This window comes from Salmo trutta, chromosome 6 (genome assembly GCF_901001165.1).
Source record: "Salmo trutta chromosome 6, fSalTru1.1, whole genome shotgun sequence".
Lineage (NCBI taxonomy): Eukaryota > Metazoa > Chordata > Actinopteri > Salmoniformes > Salmonidae > Salmo > Salmo trutta.
The window spans coordinates 26,830,838-26,847,915 of NC_042962.1; the positions used below are offsets into that span (position 1 = coordinate 26,830,838).

Here is a 17,078-nt window from a genome sequence, read left to right on the forward strand (position 1 = left end):
TCATTATGAAGACATTGTCCACTCAGAATGTGATTTCTCAATAAATCATAAGCCAACTGTAGCGTTAGCAATGAAAGAGAGCATACATTAAAACAACCTGCACTACATGGTGCTCGTCGAACATCTCATTCCAAAATCATGGACATTAATATGGAATATCTCCCCCTTTTGCTGCTATAACAGCCTCCACTCTTCTGGGAAGGCTTTCCACTAGATGTTGGAACATTGCTGAGGGGACTTGCTTCCATTCAGCAACAAGAGCATTAGTGAGGTCGGGCACTGATGTTGGGCGATTAGGCCTGACTCGCAGTCAGCGTTCCAGTTCATTCCAAAGGTGTTCGACGGAGTTGAGGTTGAGGCTCTGTGCAGGCCAGTCAAGTTGTTACACGCCGATCTCGACCAACCATTTCTATATGGACCTCGCTTTGTGCACGGGGCCATTGTCATGGTGAAACAGGAAAGGGCCTTCCCCAAATTGTTGCCACAAAGTTGAAAGCACAGAATCGTCTAGAATGACATTGTATGCTGTAGCCTTAAGATTTCCCTTCCATGAAAAACAGCCCCAGACCATTATTCCTCCTCCACCAAACTTTAGTTGACACTATGCATTGGAGCAGGTAGCGTTCTCCTGGCATCCACCAAACCCAGATTTGTCTGTCGGGACTGCTAGATGGTGAAGCATGATTCATCACTCCAGAGATCACATTTCCACTGCTCCAGAGTCCAATAGCTTTACACAACTCCAGTTGACGCTTGGCATTACGCATGGTGATCTTAGGCTTGTGTGCAGCTGCTCGGCCAATGAAAGCCATTTCATGAAGCTCTCGACGAACAGTTATTGTGCTGACGTTGCTTCCAGAGGCAGTTTGAATCTCGGTAGTGAGTGTTGCAACCGAGGACAGATTACTTTTACGCGCTACGTGCTTCAGCACTCAGTGACCCCGTTCTGAGAGCTTGTGTGGCCTACCACTTTGCAGCTGAGCCATTTTTGATCCAGACCTTCCACTTCACAATAACTGCACTTACAGTTGACCGATGCAGCTCTATCAGGGGAGACATTTTACAAACTGACTTGTTTGGAAGGTGGCATCCTATGAAGGTGCCACGTTGAGCTTTTCAGTAAGGCCATTCTACAGTATGTCTATGGAGATTGCATGGCGGTGTGCTCGATTTTATAGACCTGTCAGCAATGGGTGTGGCTGAAATAGCAAAATATACTAATTTGAAGGGTTGTCCACATACTTGTGTATCTATTTCACACTCTTTGTTCTCTAATTATAATTGTACAGAGAAACCATATTTTTAACAGTTATATCAAGGCACAAGGCTAGACCCAGATGCAGACACAGGAGGCAGATGGTTGGAGTTTTACAATGTTTATTCATCCAAAGGAGAATAGTCGTGGACAGGCAAAAAAGTCAAAACCAGAGCAGAGTCCAATAGGTACCGAAGGGCAGGCAGAATCAAGGTCAGGGCAGGCAGGATGATCAGGCAGGCAGGAAAGTAGTCCCTGAGTGAGGCAGGGGTCAGAACCGGGAGGACTATAAAAAGAGAACAGAAAAGGAGTTCAGGCAAAACATGCTGGCTGACTTGACTAAACATACAAGATGAACTGTCACAGAGAGACAGGAAACACAGGGATAAATACACTGGGGAAAATAAGCGACACCTGAAGGGGGTGGAGACAATCACAGGAACAGGTGAAACAGATCAGGGCGTGACAAGTTATGCATGTTGTCATTACAAAAGTGCCATTATAAGCCCAATTAAACAAATCCCAGGCTGTTGGTAAGCACTGCAGCTCGTCTCCATGTGCTATGACATTGTCTGACCAAGTGCAATTTGTGAATGAAACTCTCTTCTATTTATGGTGTGTAAGTTCTAGTCCTCAGGCTATGAGGAACTGAAGTCAGAGGTTTTGGTTTCCGCTTTAGGAAGTGTTTTAGCTTAGCAAATGTCTCAGATGGTGGTGAATGACAAGTAGTGTAACTTCTCTTATCAATACAAAATACTGTATACAGTGTGCTGCTCAATGAATTTCAATGGAATATCAACAATAATATATATATATATATATTTTTTTTTTGGGGGGGGGGTCTGAAATCTCAGATAAATATTTGATCTTGAATGTTGCCATTCATTCTGGGATCCATATCACTTGTAGTGAACCCTTTGGATTGTTGCCCTAGACATTGACTAGTACTTATAACGTGCTCAAAGTCCCTCACAACCCTCAACTTCAATAGACAGACAACATAAGAATTAGACTGAGAAAATTGTTTTGATGTTTCGGACACCTAAATACAGTTTCTCTCCATACAGCACATGAAATACAGAGGCGAGCTCTGTCTCTATTTTGGGAAAGTGTGGAGCTTTTTTGAGGAAGCCAACATTTATTACAGAAGCAGTTTAGTAGATTCTACTGATTGATAGTGAAACTAGCCACATAGTGAGAAGCTATGCTGTCGATGAAGCATTCTCATTGTAGACCCACATTTGAATTCGACTGAAAGAAGTGCTGAATGTGAAATAAGTCACGCTGAGACTGAGGATGTCCTAATATGGACACCGTAGCTTTAGGAGTGGCTTCACAACAGAATACTGGATCACGGTCAAGCGGTATTACGATCAGTGGTTGAAGTGTCTGACCTCAGGTGTGGACTGGTCAGCGGAGCCCAAAAAAAAAATGTAAAAAAAGGACTGGCGCTGGGGAGGTGTGAATGAGACTGCATGTTTCACACCTCCCAGTGTAAAAGGCAAACAATGCTGCTGCTGCCCAGCGAGGAGAAAGGGATTTAGCCAGTGGCAGATTGCTCAATGGGAGCGCAGACCGCTGGCGCTGGTGAACAAACAGAGGGCCACATCAAAAGGCAGTGAGCGTGATCAGAGAGAGAGGCAGACAGCCCAGCCTTTTCCTGCCTGAGCGATAAAGCTTTATTTAATCCATAATGTCACTATTGCTGATAATAGAGCTGAATTTAAAACACTACATGGTCGTACATTGAGAGATTGATTGTTGGCATGAAAGTTTTGTTCTTTCATCCTCCCCGAAAGAGGTAGTGACCTAACATCAAAGAGTGGACTGTCACTTAGCTGGATTAAAACTCCTCACAACTCTTATGTGACTTCTAATTGGTGCTTTTGTTTTTGTGAAGAGAGGGGTTACACTGCGTAGCATCTACTTTTACAGTGCATTTCCTCATTTATTTTTGCCATTTGTTAACTACCATTATTATTAACATTCACATTATATGTACACGTGTACATATAATCCCCACTTAATGCATACACATTAACCTTCTGGTCTGAATACCAATGTTTTACATCCAAGTTCCCTTGTGTACCTGTTTCCTAACACAGTTCTATCATTGTAGTAACATGTTGTTACACAGTTATTAGGTCATTCAAATAAAAGGACCATTGAAATGAACAGCGGGTTTTCTCGCGGTTTGGGCCGTTACATTCCTTCTCACCTGCTGCACTCAATTTCCCCACTGTGAGGGAAAACATAGGGGAGTTCTCATAGGCCACCAACAACAAAAAGCCTCCGTTTACATGTTGCTTATGTGTGCATTTCACACTACCTTTGGATCGTCATTGAATTGTAAGGCTCATATGAATGTCCAGCTTATAACAATGTTTGTGTCAACATCATAAATCAACTGCATTATACTTAAAAAAAATACTTCAACTTCATCCAGTAAAATGGCTCTTTGGCTAGCTTTGCTACAGCCTATGTCAATGATAGCTATTTTGCAACCGTCGCAACCAACTATAATCTTAGCGGCTGTTTCAAGCAATAATCAAAACAACATTGTAAGCCTATGAGAACCCTGTCAAGATTTTTTGTTTCGAAGTAGGCTAGATTTACGTAGTTACTATGTTGAATTGGCCAGATGGTGAAGGGCAGTTGTTTTTCCCCACGGTGGCTGTTGTACTTGTTTATGACATTCTGAGTATGTTCATGTGCCATAAGGCAGCTAGCTGTAAGTTAACAACCTTTTCCTTTAACGTTGTGTTGCCGGGGTGAGTAACAGACATGACCCTGATTTGACCCTTGTAACTCAAATAGTGACAATGACCCTGCCCCGTAGGCCTTGCTTTAATGGCTGAAATCAAGATAACATAGACATTATCACATGTATTGAAATTCAGTCAGCTTCCACTACGGCGAAGTTACAGATAATGTAGGAATATACTCTACATGTATCTGTGAATAGTGTGAACACAAATATGCTTCACAGTGTGAAACCGTTGTTATCAGATGTATGGAAATTCAGTCACATACCACTGCAGATCATGAACAGATAATGTATGGTAACGTATGAGTATAGAAACAGTGTTAAAACTCCTCTTTTGCTGTAGTAATTAGCTCCCTATACTGCATGTGTATGTTAAGCCAACCCACGGAAACAGGTTAGGCAACAATAGAACATGATTCCATTCACAGAGATTGTGAAGTCACGGGAAGGAAAAGTGAGAACTGCAAAAGATAGAACTCCTATTAGGCTTTGGTTTGTACCACAAAACATGTAGACACAGACAAAATGTTATTGGCAAAATGTACTTATATCTTCCCTTTCAGTTAACATAAAGATCCTTCCAGTAAGAGCTCAAATGAATCTGTACCACAGGGAGGGGATTTCTCAATCACTAATCGTCAGAATCTCCCTCAGTGAGTCCTAAAACTCATCACATAGACTGTGTGGGTAGAATATCTTCAGCTGCTATACAGTACAGGTTACAGTAACACCTTAATAAGACCAAGAGCAGCCGCTGGGGGGGAAAGAAACCGGTCACCCACAGCAATGCCGCGACACAGCATACACAAACCATCTTGTGGCATGTGCGTTGCGGTGCGTAGATAAGTTGTGTATGCAGTAAGTCCGTGAAGGGTTGAGTCCTGTGTGTGGCAAGGCATCTGCCTGTGTGGAATGTGAGAATGCGTGTGTGTGTGTGTGTGTGTGTGTGTGTTCAATCGGCTGTAGCCACCTCCGATGATACGGGACTTTGGTGGGAAAGTCAGTCATCCTTTTCCATACTTGGTGTCAGGTTGTCCAGGGTCCCATCGTCAGTGTGTGGGCATCCCAGTTCATTCATTACCTAGATCCTGTACCTCTCTAGATGCTATCACCACACCAGCACAGTGTTTCTGAGTGGGAGGAAATGGATGACAGGACATTCCAGTCCCCCTGTGGAGGGAAGGAGTGGGAGGATGGAGTTGACAGCGGGTTTCTTTTAATGAGATCTCTGTTTGTTTAACTCTCGCACTTTCTTTCGGATCCAATTGAACTTAAAAGTTAAGAGAGTGAGAGAGAGAGCACAATGAAACAAAACGAGGTGTCTAATCTAGACATCTCCTGTGGTTCTGTGGCTTCCTGTACAAAGGCAACATCTATTGTTGGGGAATTTACAGTACCTTAGTGAAAGTTATATAATGGAGATTAAGGAGTGGGTGGGGTGGAATTAAAATAATCCATTTTGTGAGTCATTTTTTAGTCATGTTTGAACAAGCTAGTGGCTGCAATGTAATCTGTAAATGACTGGTATAAAAATCCCTGTAACTGTAGAGAAAGATGTTGTTTAACTCTCGTGTTTTAAGAGAATGTGCACAGGTGAGGGTATGGTTTGTATGTGTTGTATGTTAGTGTGACACTTTTGTATGTAAGTGCATGTGGTCTATCAAGTCTATCTACACTCTTAGAAAAAAGGGTTCCAAAAGTGTTCTTCGGGTGTCCCAATCAGAGAACCCTTTTTGGTTCCATGTAGAATCCTCTGTGAAATGAGTTCTACATGGAACCCAAAAGGGTTCTACCTGGAACCAAAAAATGATAATTCAGAGGGTTCTCCTATGGGGACATCCGAAGAACCCTTTTAGGTTCTAGATAGAAGAAAAAGGTGCTAAGTGTAGTGTAGAAGGTAGTTACACAGAAAATCCAGGTTCAGTGTCAGTGTTTGGTTTAGTGTAAAGAATAAACGCTGACTTACAGGTGTAAGAAACAAACAGTCAAATTAACTTCGGCCAAAGTGAGAGATTTATTCAGACTCAAGCATTCTGCTCCAGTCTCTTTCTGATTGACAAAGACTGATTAGTACAGATGGATGGAACGTGACAGCTACTGACGCCGACCAGTCACAGGAGTACAAAGCATTCAGGACACATGCAATAAAAAGTGGAAAATATAGGCAATAAAAAGTGGAAAATACAGGCAGCAGGAGCATGGCCTCAACATATTTCAACCTAGACCAGGGTTTCCCAAACTCAGTCCTCTGGACCCCAAGGGGCGCACGTTTTGTTTTTTACAATAGCACTACACAGCTGATTCAAATAATCAACTAATCATCAAGCTTTGAATCAGCTGTGTAGTGTTAGGGGAAGAAAAAAAAAAACATGCACCCCTTGGGGTCCCGAAGACTGAGCTTGGGAAACGCTGGCCTGTACTGTACCATTATCAGTCAAACACAGACAAACAGATACACAGATATACATACACAGACATGCAGGCACACACACACAGAGACAGAGATGCGTGCACGCGCGCACACACACACACACACACACACACACACACACACACACACACACACACACACACACACACACACACACACACACACACGTACATACATGGGACTGACCTCTGTCCCCATAAAACAATACATTGCACAACTTATCATATCCTCTTTTACATCCCAGTGTTCTGTTCCACTGAGAACTTACTTTTGTTTAATTATCTTAAGCGTAATAGATGTGAATATGACATCATTTAATAGACCCCATTGGTTTTGCTGGCCTGCCCGTGAGGGAATTATGAGGATAAATACATTTTCCATGTAGTAGTGCATGGTCTATTGCTTACCCTTTCCCCAAGACTATGATAATGAAGCACTTTCTGTAAAGTACACACATATGCACACTCGCACACCACAGTTCGCTTCGGTAGGTAAGACTTTGTATATGGACTGTCCCTTTCACTAGAATAAGGTTGTAGTAAGTGGATCTAGTAGTACATGATATTTGTGACATTAGGTACTTCCCGGTCACAGTACAGTTCACAGTGTACCGTTTCAGGGTGGGTCTTCAACATCAGCATGACTAAGAAAAGAGGAAGTGAGCAGTGTGTAACAACACAAAGCTACTTATTTCTTTCCTTTGTATTCCTTTATTTTATTTCAATTCTGACCCTCATAAAACCCCTGGGCCTGTATTCATAAAGTGTCTCTGTGTGGAAGTGCGGATCTAGGATCAGGTCCCTCTTGTCCATGTGATCGTATTCATTATGATCTAGACGGAAAAGTGGATCCTAGATCAGCAATCATACACTGAGACGCTTTATGAATACGAGCCCCGGTTAGAAAGCCTATAAGCAACGGGTTGTAAACTGAGTGGCGAGAGAGAGGAAGGAAAGGTGATGACCACTGTTTAAATATTCCCTAGGGACGTCCCTCAAACCCTGTCTAGACCTGGGGTCAGGTTCCTGACGAGGTGTGAATTGAAATCCCCTCTGATAATGTGTTGATGAGGGGATTTACGGTACGTATGTGAGAGTGTGTATGTAGTTCTTTTAGTTGACTTTATTCATAGGGACACTCTCTAGGGCTGGTTTTCTATCATACAGCAGACTATTGACACAATATAAGGGACAGACATGACAACATAAAATCACGTATTGACCATAAACAAATCCCTTGTGCTTTTTTTCACCTTTTCATAACTTCCATCCAGATGTCTTGATTTTCATTATAAATCTGCTGATCCTGTTTGATTGACAGCTGAGTAGAGTAGAGCAGAGCGGGAAGGGTCTTCAACAGTCTTCCTGCAAACACAGAAAAAAATGAACTCATCAAAGACAATAAAGCAAGAGTGAAAGTATTACCCTCCTTACTTATATGAGTGTGCATGCTAAAGCTTCTCTCAATCGAAGGTTAACCGTTTACCAGAAGAACTGTCTGGGTCTTTCACACTTGGCCCTAGTTTCATATTGATTTATGAATCACTCCTCGGCTGCGTTTAGGATGAGTTTACACGGGCAGCCCATATGTGATATTTTTGACAAATCACATCAGATATTTTCACATCAGATATTTTTCAGATCTAAATGATCAAAAGACCAATTAGTGAAAAAATATCAGACTTGGGCAGCCTGTCCAAACCAACAGTGCTTGACTTGGGCACGAGTTCCAGCACCTACATTTTAGGTGCAGGACTACCGGCACCTAAATTGTTCTCTGCTTGAGCTCCTGTTCTTCTTATAGAACATGATCAAAAGTATTGTGGAGCTCTTGCACCTAAATATAAACAGTACTGGCACCCAAAATGAGTACCGACACCTATTTCATTCCAAGTCAAGCACTGTAAACCAATGACTGTATATATGAATGGACAAAGCCATCGACCATGTGACACCATTCATTCCTATGTCACTAGCGCATTGAAGCCAAATTAGGTCGGTTAAGATGGGGTCTCATGGAGACGTATCATGCACAGTTTGAGCTACTCCAGGAAGTGACGTTGCAGGCTAGCTCAGTGCTGCCCCCTCTCATTAGGTAACTCAAGTTGAAGGCCGACCAGGGTACTGCAGGCTGCCATTAGCAACTTAATTATCCTTATAACTTAATCTGTGGGCGATTTTAAAATAATTGGTTCAAGGATACATACATCTGGCGTAGAATAAATTATTGGTACCATGATTGTCTTCCAAATATTTTGGGGCTTACACAAAAATTTAACACGAAGATTGTCATTTTTTCATTCACTATAATGCGGATCCTGTTTTCTGCTAATAATGCCTGCAGTACCGTGGTCATCCTTGAACTTCCATGGCTTCAATGAGAGTGGGCAGATTTTATCCCCTGGTCTAAAAGCAGCCCTCTTAAAGCAGAGCTGTGGTTGCATTAACACAGGCAGCCACATTCTGATCTATTTTCCACTAATTGGTCTTTTGACCAATCACAGGTGCCAGTACTTTTTCAAAAGACCAATGACTGCTATAGATCAGTCTAAACGCAGCCTTAGTGACTTGAAGGCCAAAGGGTGTCCACACTTTTAGGGTGCGTCTCAAATGGCACCCTATTTCCTTTATAGTGCACCACTTTCGATCCATGCAACAGTTCAAACATATTAGCCGTTGACAGGTCTGCACAGTAAAATACAAATGATTAGCCAGAGCAGCTAGTTCTGCAGCTCTGGGTGGTCGTAAACTCAGAATGTGCTAATGTCCTCCAATGACAAGCGTGTTCTTGCATACATAGGGTTAGGAGAGTTGAGACAAATCAAGGCATTGAGGAGACAAAAAAACAATGCAATGTAACGAGCTTTCTGTTCTTTTAAATTCCTTCATTTACGGAACACCTAATGTTGCCTAGCTGAAGGGAACATCACTTTTGGAATGCCTATGAGGAACATGTCACATCTTGACAGCGATGAGACTCACACCGTTGTTGAGGAACATGTCATATCTTGACAATGGTGAGACTGACACCGTTGTTGAGGAACATGTCATATCTTGACAATGGTGAGACTCACACCGTTGGTTCACTATTGTTTGTTCAGGTATTGGGAAACAAGGTTTTATAACAAATAAAACAATGTTCTTGGTTATTGTTCGCCCTCTCAATCATATTTTCCAAGAAATAGGCCAACTCTTTGCAGAATGTAATCCATACCACGCATTCTCTGTGGATGACATCATCAGTCTCAAGGACATCTCTTTATAACCCCATGCTATAAAACCTTTTTTTTTAGGATTATGACACAATATTCTGGGAATGAACTTAAAAAGTACATATGAACATTTAATATCAGGATTCAGTATCCACTTACTTGTTAGGAACATTTTGCTAATGTTGAGTGCAATACAAAAGCACGTCTTTGGTTTCTAGTGGTGGATGTTAATGTGGCTTGATGGTACACACTGTCTCTCCCCTGGGTTCCGATATACAGTAGCCATATCCAGTAGGCTCAACGAACCCTTCACTCACAGCAAGACTCCCTCCACAAATTGTATTTTCACTCATATTCATTGACTCCATTATTGTCCTGCATGTAGGGCACTTTACGCCTCCCCTCAGGGGAGTGACTGCTTGGGCAGCTGTCTGATTGTAAAAATATGGCGGCTACACCTCAGTGTGAGTGTATTTCAGGAGGGTGACAAAGTATTGAAAGGAATGTGTGTGAGTAAGGGGAGTGGTCGTCGTTTTAAAACTGGACCAAACTGCCCTGTCCCCACTCACACGACGATTGCACCCTATTTCTGTCAGGGTGGTATCTATGAGTGACCTGGCTAAACTAGCACAGAGGTGAAGTCTCCAGTCACATGTAGATGCAGCAACGAAGCATTCGTATTGAGCACACAACAAGGGAATCGACTGTGCACCCATACCCTCACACATAATGTAGTCTGTAGTGTGTTACTTATCACCTACACTGTAGATACTGTACGCACACAGACTGCACACAGGAAGTATAAAACGTTAAAGAATAACTACACTGCAACTGCTTAATTAATGTTTAAAGCATCAAAGGAGCTTTCCCGCCAAGGTGACAGAGTGCCTTTCCTTTACTATGCCATGCTTCAGCGGGAACGGGGAATCCGATTTTGACTTGGTGGTGTTGATTCAAGCAGGTCACCTGATAACAATGGTGTTAAAAGGCTGCCCTGAGGAGGAAGGCTTTGGCTGCAGCCCACACACTTGTTTTTACAGAGCAGAACAGTGAAGTCAAAGGGGCATTTCTACCTCTAGAGGAACACATACTTCTTTTTTACAGCCCACCAATTGGGAAATCTGCTTCTTGCTGTACAGATTCATTCTTCACTGATTCAGATAAGCATGACATGAAGGCGGGCATTGTATCATAAAACTTTCTCACAATTCCGATACTGAGTGACAAACGGCCCTATATCGGAGAGAAAATACATTTCCTGGTCCCACTCTAGTTGTCTCCTCTCAGAGAGTGGGGCGGCCGGGAGGGGATTCACAGTGATCTGCTTTCAACTAGTTCTCTGAAAACCATGTCAGCCCCCTCGAGTGATCAGTTACCGAACGCGTCAAACTCCAGCCAGGTGCTTCATATCTTAGCTGAAACATGACACCAACGGAATGTGCAACCGTATCTATGTCCCCGCCCGTCCAGCAGCGCCACACCACCCATCCGTGATCTGGTGCCCGTCAGTCATCGACAACAAGCTCTTTACTCATAAGAGCAGATTAACACCCTGGGGAGGGGGACCTTCAACCCCCCTCCTCCCTCCCCCTGCAGCGGAAATTATCTTCAGGTTTTGACTTGGTTGATGACAGCTTAGAGGACCTCACCGACTGAGTAACCACTTTGGTCAACCTGTTAAACCACTATAAAGCAGTTAACATGGAACAACTAAATCAGTGCACAGCACACAGGAAGACACTACATTTTATGTTCACATTTTAGTAGACCCTATTATCCAGTGCAATTTACAGTTAGTGCATTCATCTAACAATAGCTAGGTGGGACAACCACGTATTTCAGTTATAGTAAGCACATTTTTCCTTAATAAAGTAGCAATCAGCAAAGTCAGTTCTAGTAGGGGGTAAAAAAGTAAAGTGCGGGAGAGATTACGGGAGAAGGGGGTGCGGATGCTGCGGGATTATTTAAGATACTATTTGAAGAGTTAAGGTTTCAGATGTTTTCGGAAAATGGTCAGGGACTCTGCTGTCCTAGCTTCAGGGGGAAGCTGGTTCCACCATTGGGGTGCCAGGACAGAGAAAAGCTTTGACTTGGCTGAGCAGTAGCTGCCCTCCTGTAGGGGTGGGATGGCCAAGAAACCAGAGGTGGCAGAACGGAGTACTCGGCTTGGGGTTTAGGGTTTGAGCATAGCTTGAAGGTATGGAGGGGCAGTTCCTCTTGCTGCTCCGTAGGCAAGTACCATTGTCTTGTAATAATGTGGTACTCCGTAGGCAAGTACCATTGTCTTGAGCTTCGTCTGGAAGCCAGTGGAGGAGCGGGGTGCCATGGGAGAACTTAGGAAGGTTGAACACCAGGCGGGCTGCGGCGCTCAGGATAAATTGCAGGGATTAGATGGCACAAGCAGGGAGCCCAGCCAACAGCGAGTTGAAGTAGTCCAGATGGGAGATAACAAGTGCCTGGATTAGGACCTGCGCCGCTTCCTGTGCAATGTGGGCGTACTTTACGGATGTTGTAGAGCATAAACCTGCGGGAGCGAGTCACTGCTTTGATGTTTGTAGAGAACAACAGGGTGTTGTCCAGGGTCACGCAAGGTTCTTTGCACTCTGGGAGGGGGACACTGTAGAGTTGTCAACCGTGATTGAGAGGTCTTGGAGCGGGCAGGCCTTCCCTGGGAGGAAGAGCAATTCTGACTTGAGGTGGTGGGCCGACATTCAAGCTGAGATATCTGACAGGCACACAGGGATGCGTGTCACCACCTGGGTGTTAGAATGGGGGGAAGGAGAAAAGTAGCTGTGTGTCATCTGCATAGCAATGATAGGAGAGATCATGTGAGGATAAGATGGAGCCGAGTGACTTGGTGTATAGAGAGAAGAGGGCATAGAACCGAGCCCTCTGGAAAACCAGTTGTGAGAGTATGTGGTGCAGACACAGAAAGAAAAAGGTGTAAAGAAATTAATCGAAGGCAGGCGTCGGGAGGTTGATGTCACCCAGTATGATGAGCGGTGAGCCATCGTCAGTAAATGTGCTTATGAAGGTGTCAAGCACATTGAGGAACTCTCTAAGGGCATCTGGTAGGCGATAGATGACAATGCTGAGCTTGAGTGGACAAGTGACAGCATGGAATTCAAATGAGGAAATGGACAGGTGAATGAGGGAGAAAAGAGAAAATCCCACTTAGGAGAAATGAGTAGCTCTGTGCCACCACCGCGACATCCAAATGCTCTCAGACTATGAGAGGACAACTAGTCAGATGAAGAGATAGCAGCTGGAGTAGCAGTGTTATCTGGGGTGAGCCATGTCTCCGTCAGGGCCAAAAAGTCTAGACTAAAGGGCAGCATAGGCTGAGATGAAGTCGGTGTTCTTGACTGCAGAGCGGAAGTTCCAAATGCTGCTGGAGACCAGGAATTCCACATGTTGTGCGCGGAGGGTACATTAAATTAGAAGGGTTGCAGCCAAGGGGTGGGGAACATCTGTAAAGCCTACAGGGAGAGGAGCGAACAGGTTTAGAAAACACACACATACACTACATGACCAACATCTCATTCCAAAATCATGGGCATTAATATGGAGTTGGTCCCCCCTTTGCTGCTATAACAGCCTCCACTCTTCTGGGAAGGCTTTCCACTAGATGTTGGAACATTTCTGCGGGGACTTGCTTCCAGGCTCTGTGCAGGCCAGTCAAGTTCTTCCACACCGAGCTCAACAAACCATTTCTGTATGGACCACGCTTTGTGTCATGCTGAAACAGGAAAGGGCCATCCCAAAACTGTTGCCACAAAGTTGGAAGCACAGAATCATCTAGAATGTCATTGTATGCTGTAGTGTTAAGATTTCCCTTCACTGGAACTAAGGGGCCTAGCCTGAACCATGAAAAACAGCCCCAGACTTTACAGTTGGCACTATGCATTGGGGCAGTTAGCGCTCTCCTGGAATCCGCCAAACCCAGATTCGTCCCTTGGACTGCCAGATGGTGAAGCGTGATTCCTCACTCCAAAGAACGCGTTTCCACTGCTCCAGTCCAATGGTGGCGAGCTTTACACCACTCCAGCCGACGCTTGGCATTGCATATATGGCGATCTTAGGTTTGTGTGCGGCTGCTCGGCCCCGGAAACCCATTTCATGAAGCTCCTGACAAACAGTTGTGCTGACGTTGCTTCCAGAGGCAGATTGGAACTTGGTAGTGAGTGTTACAACTGAGGACAGACGATTTTCAGCACTCGGTTGTCCCGTTCTGTGAGCTTGTATGGCCTACCACTTCACAGCTGAGCTTCTAGACGTTTCCACTTCACAATAACAGAAATTTATTTGACAAACTGGCTTGTTGGAAAGGTGGCATTTAACCTACGACGGGGCCACGATGAAAGTCACTGAGCCTTTCAGTATGGGCCAGTCTACTGCCAGTGTTTGTCTATGGAGATTGCATGTTTGTGTGGTCAATTTTATACACCTGTCAGCAACGGGTGTAGCTGAAATAGCCGAATCCACTAATTTGAAGGGTTGTCCACGTACTTCTGTCTATATAGTGCAGTTGACAATGCTACAAAAGAGCAAAATGAGATCAACAGAAAATATCCAGGTAAGATACTCAAGTGAGAGGGTGGTGTGGCACCTTCCTCTCTTTCCTTCCTCGAATAACTCGACTGAACGGTCTTAGTTTTGCAGACGAGACCACCAAAGACAGGGGAGACTGAAGTACTAACACTAATTGCTAATTGCCTATCAGAGGTGAAGAGCACACCTCCCTGTACTAATATTGCTGATTGCCTAGGAGAGGAGAAACCACATCACCTCCAATACAGCCACTGATTACAAAAACTAGACCACATATGAGCAATAATATCAGTCAACTTGAGCTAAAGATTGAACAGAATATCCATGTTTTTTATGGATGTGATCTGACGTCATATTGACCCCCTGTCCCCCCGGAGACCCCCGAAGACCCCCGGAGGCAGCAGGGGAACCTCATCACTTAATGGGCTGTGTGATGTGGCTTTTCCTCTGGAGAGTTGAGGGCCAGGTCTTCCTGAAGAGCTCAGGCCTCATTAGTAGTCTCTATTCTAGGGATTACCCACTGACATGCTGGTCAACAGCTGCTCCAGTACAGCCTGGGGAGAGAGAGAGAGGGCCAGGATAGAGAGCTGGAAGGGGTGAAGGGAGTCGCAAGACCCCCTTATGTGGATTTCCTAAAACCATAAGACAACCAGCCAGGACTGTTTCCCTGCATTTGCTGCCAATAATACCGGGAATAAATTGGTCCAATGTGTTCAGGCCACTCTGTGTAATGAGTCAGCGTGGCTAATGTTGTCCCTCACAGCTGCTTGCCTCGTAAAAGCATGAGTCCTTCTTCTGATGCCAAAGCCCACACAGCTACAGCACAGAGAGAGGTAGCACAGTAGTCTCTTAGCATGTGATTTACATGATTACATTGCACAAATGGGCGTATATCTGCATGTGGCTTTGTTTACGCTGGGCAACCCAACTGTGTTCAGTCGGTATTGTAGCTTAAACTATAGCTATCGGAAAGAGCGTTACAACTTGTCTATGATTGGATACATGTATGCATCTTTTCTTCTCTCACAACCAGTTGCCCTAGAAGACTATAACAAGACACTGAGGTTGCATTTACACAGGCAGCCCAAATCTGATCTTTTGCCCGATTATCGGCAAAATATCTGATTAGTCAAAAGACCAATTAGTGGCAAAAGATCAGAATTTAGCTGCCTGTGTAAACGCAGCCTAAGACAGTGAAATATAGCAGTCACCAATGGGTGGTAAACTAGAGCTCCACAATAATTAACATCCAAGGAAAACTATATCCATGTTATATTCCTAATTTGTGATGGTCTAAACACCAACAGAACTAGATAATAACCTAACTAACAGCTGATGGGGGGAGCCATATCAAATTAGGGCATTATCAACTTTCAGGGCCTGAGTCCTTTTCATCAATGTCTTTTACATGAGGAGCCAGCGAGGACATCCCAGGCAGCTGCTGTGGCCATCCTATAGAAGACAGAGTTTAAGGTTGTCTCTCTACAGCTGAGGGCTATAAATTCAGGACGTAAAACATGAAGGACAGACAGCCACCCTACTCAACAGCTGCAGATCTAGAATGAATGGAGAAGGGTTTTTCTTCTAAAAGAGATACAAAGATACAGAGAAGAGGAAGAAAGGAGCATTTAGTGTATAGAAACGTTCTGATGCTCAATCAGGCTCGTTGTTGATGCACAATGTATGTCTGTGTATGTTCCATTGACACATTTACGTGCCATGATTCTACGGTTAATACGATTTCCAAAGTATATTTTAGGGCTTACCTCTTCTCTATAGGGTCGTGAAAATGAAATAATGCTTGACAAGATGGAATATTCAAGGGTCAGGTAACTCTTTAATGTTATGTGGATTATTCATGCCATTTTATAAGTCTATGGAGCTGGAGATGTCACAAATAATCAATGACAAGAGGTATATATATCAGAATCTGATAGACACTACACATATGAAGTGTCTATTTAATTAGAGTCATATAGAGAACTAATAATACTGTAATACAGAGTTCACGGTGTACCCATAGAGTAGATTACATCACAGCCCTTATCGTCTATACAAGACCAATTGTTCTGCAGTTCGGCCCAAAGGCTATATTCTATATTCTCTGCATCGCTCTGTGATTGGGCTATGCTTCTTTCATCCACTTCCAGTCTTTAAGCATGTGTCCCACGCAAATTAAATAAATGGACAGCCAGCCTTACATTAGCATTCTACAAGAGACCGCTTCCTTCCTGACAAATGAATAACCCCATTGTCATTCTGGAGGAATCCGGGTCTTTCCGTTTCTCTCCTCCTAATGTGTACTTCCTCTGGAATGAGAGATTGTTAGTCAGAAGCACAACTGTCACTGAGGCACAAGGGATGACATAATTCTCGGCACTGCACTGATATCATCCACTTAAACTCACTGACATACTGTATGCTGCGTCCACTTCATGGAAAACGTGAATGAAACATCTCGGTTTCCTTTTTAACCGCATAGGCTAGGAAAATTCCCCTGAGGTGGTCCACGTTCCAAACCACAAGCATTTCCAAGAATGCTTTTATGGAAAATGCATTTAGGCCTCCCGGGTGGCGCAGTGGTCTAAGGCACTGCATTGCAGTGTTAGCTGTGAGACTCTGGATTCGATCCCGGCTGCGACCGAGAGGCCCATGGGGCGGCGCACAATTGGCCTAGCGTCGTCCTGGTTAGGGAGGGTTTGGCCGGCAGGGATATCCTTGTCTCATCACGCACTAGTGACTCCTGTGGTGGGCCGGGCACAGTGCATGCTGACCAGGTTGCTAGGTGTATGGTGTTTCCTCTGACACATTGGTGCAGCTGGCTTCCGGGTTGGATGCGCGCTGTGTTAAGAAGCAGTGCGGC

At 44.2% G+C, this 17,078-nt stretch overlaps 1 long non-coding RNA gene across 2 annotated transcripts in view; it reads right to left on the reverse strand.

Annotated features, from left to right (window-relative positions):
• Positions 1-1,360: 1,360 nt before the first annotated feature.
• LOC115195763 (uncharacterized) overlaps positions 1,361-17,078 on the reverse strand; it is a 46,968-nt gene continuing 31,250 nt past the window's right edge. For both annotated transcript variants that reach the window (XR_003878739.1, XR_003878740.1), the window contains exons 2-3: positions 7,706-7,817; positions 1,361-1,541 (exon numbers count right to left, since the gene is read on the reverse strand). This is a non-coding gene — a long non-coding RNA (uncharacterized LOC115195763). The remainder of the gene's footprint in view (positions 1,542-7,705; positions 7,818-17,078) is intronic.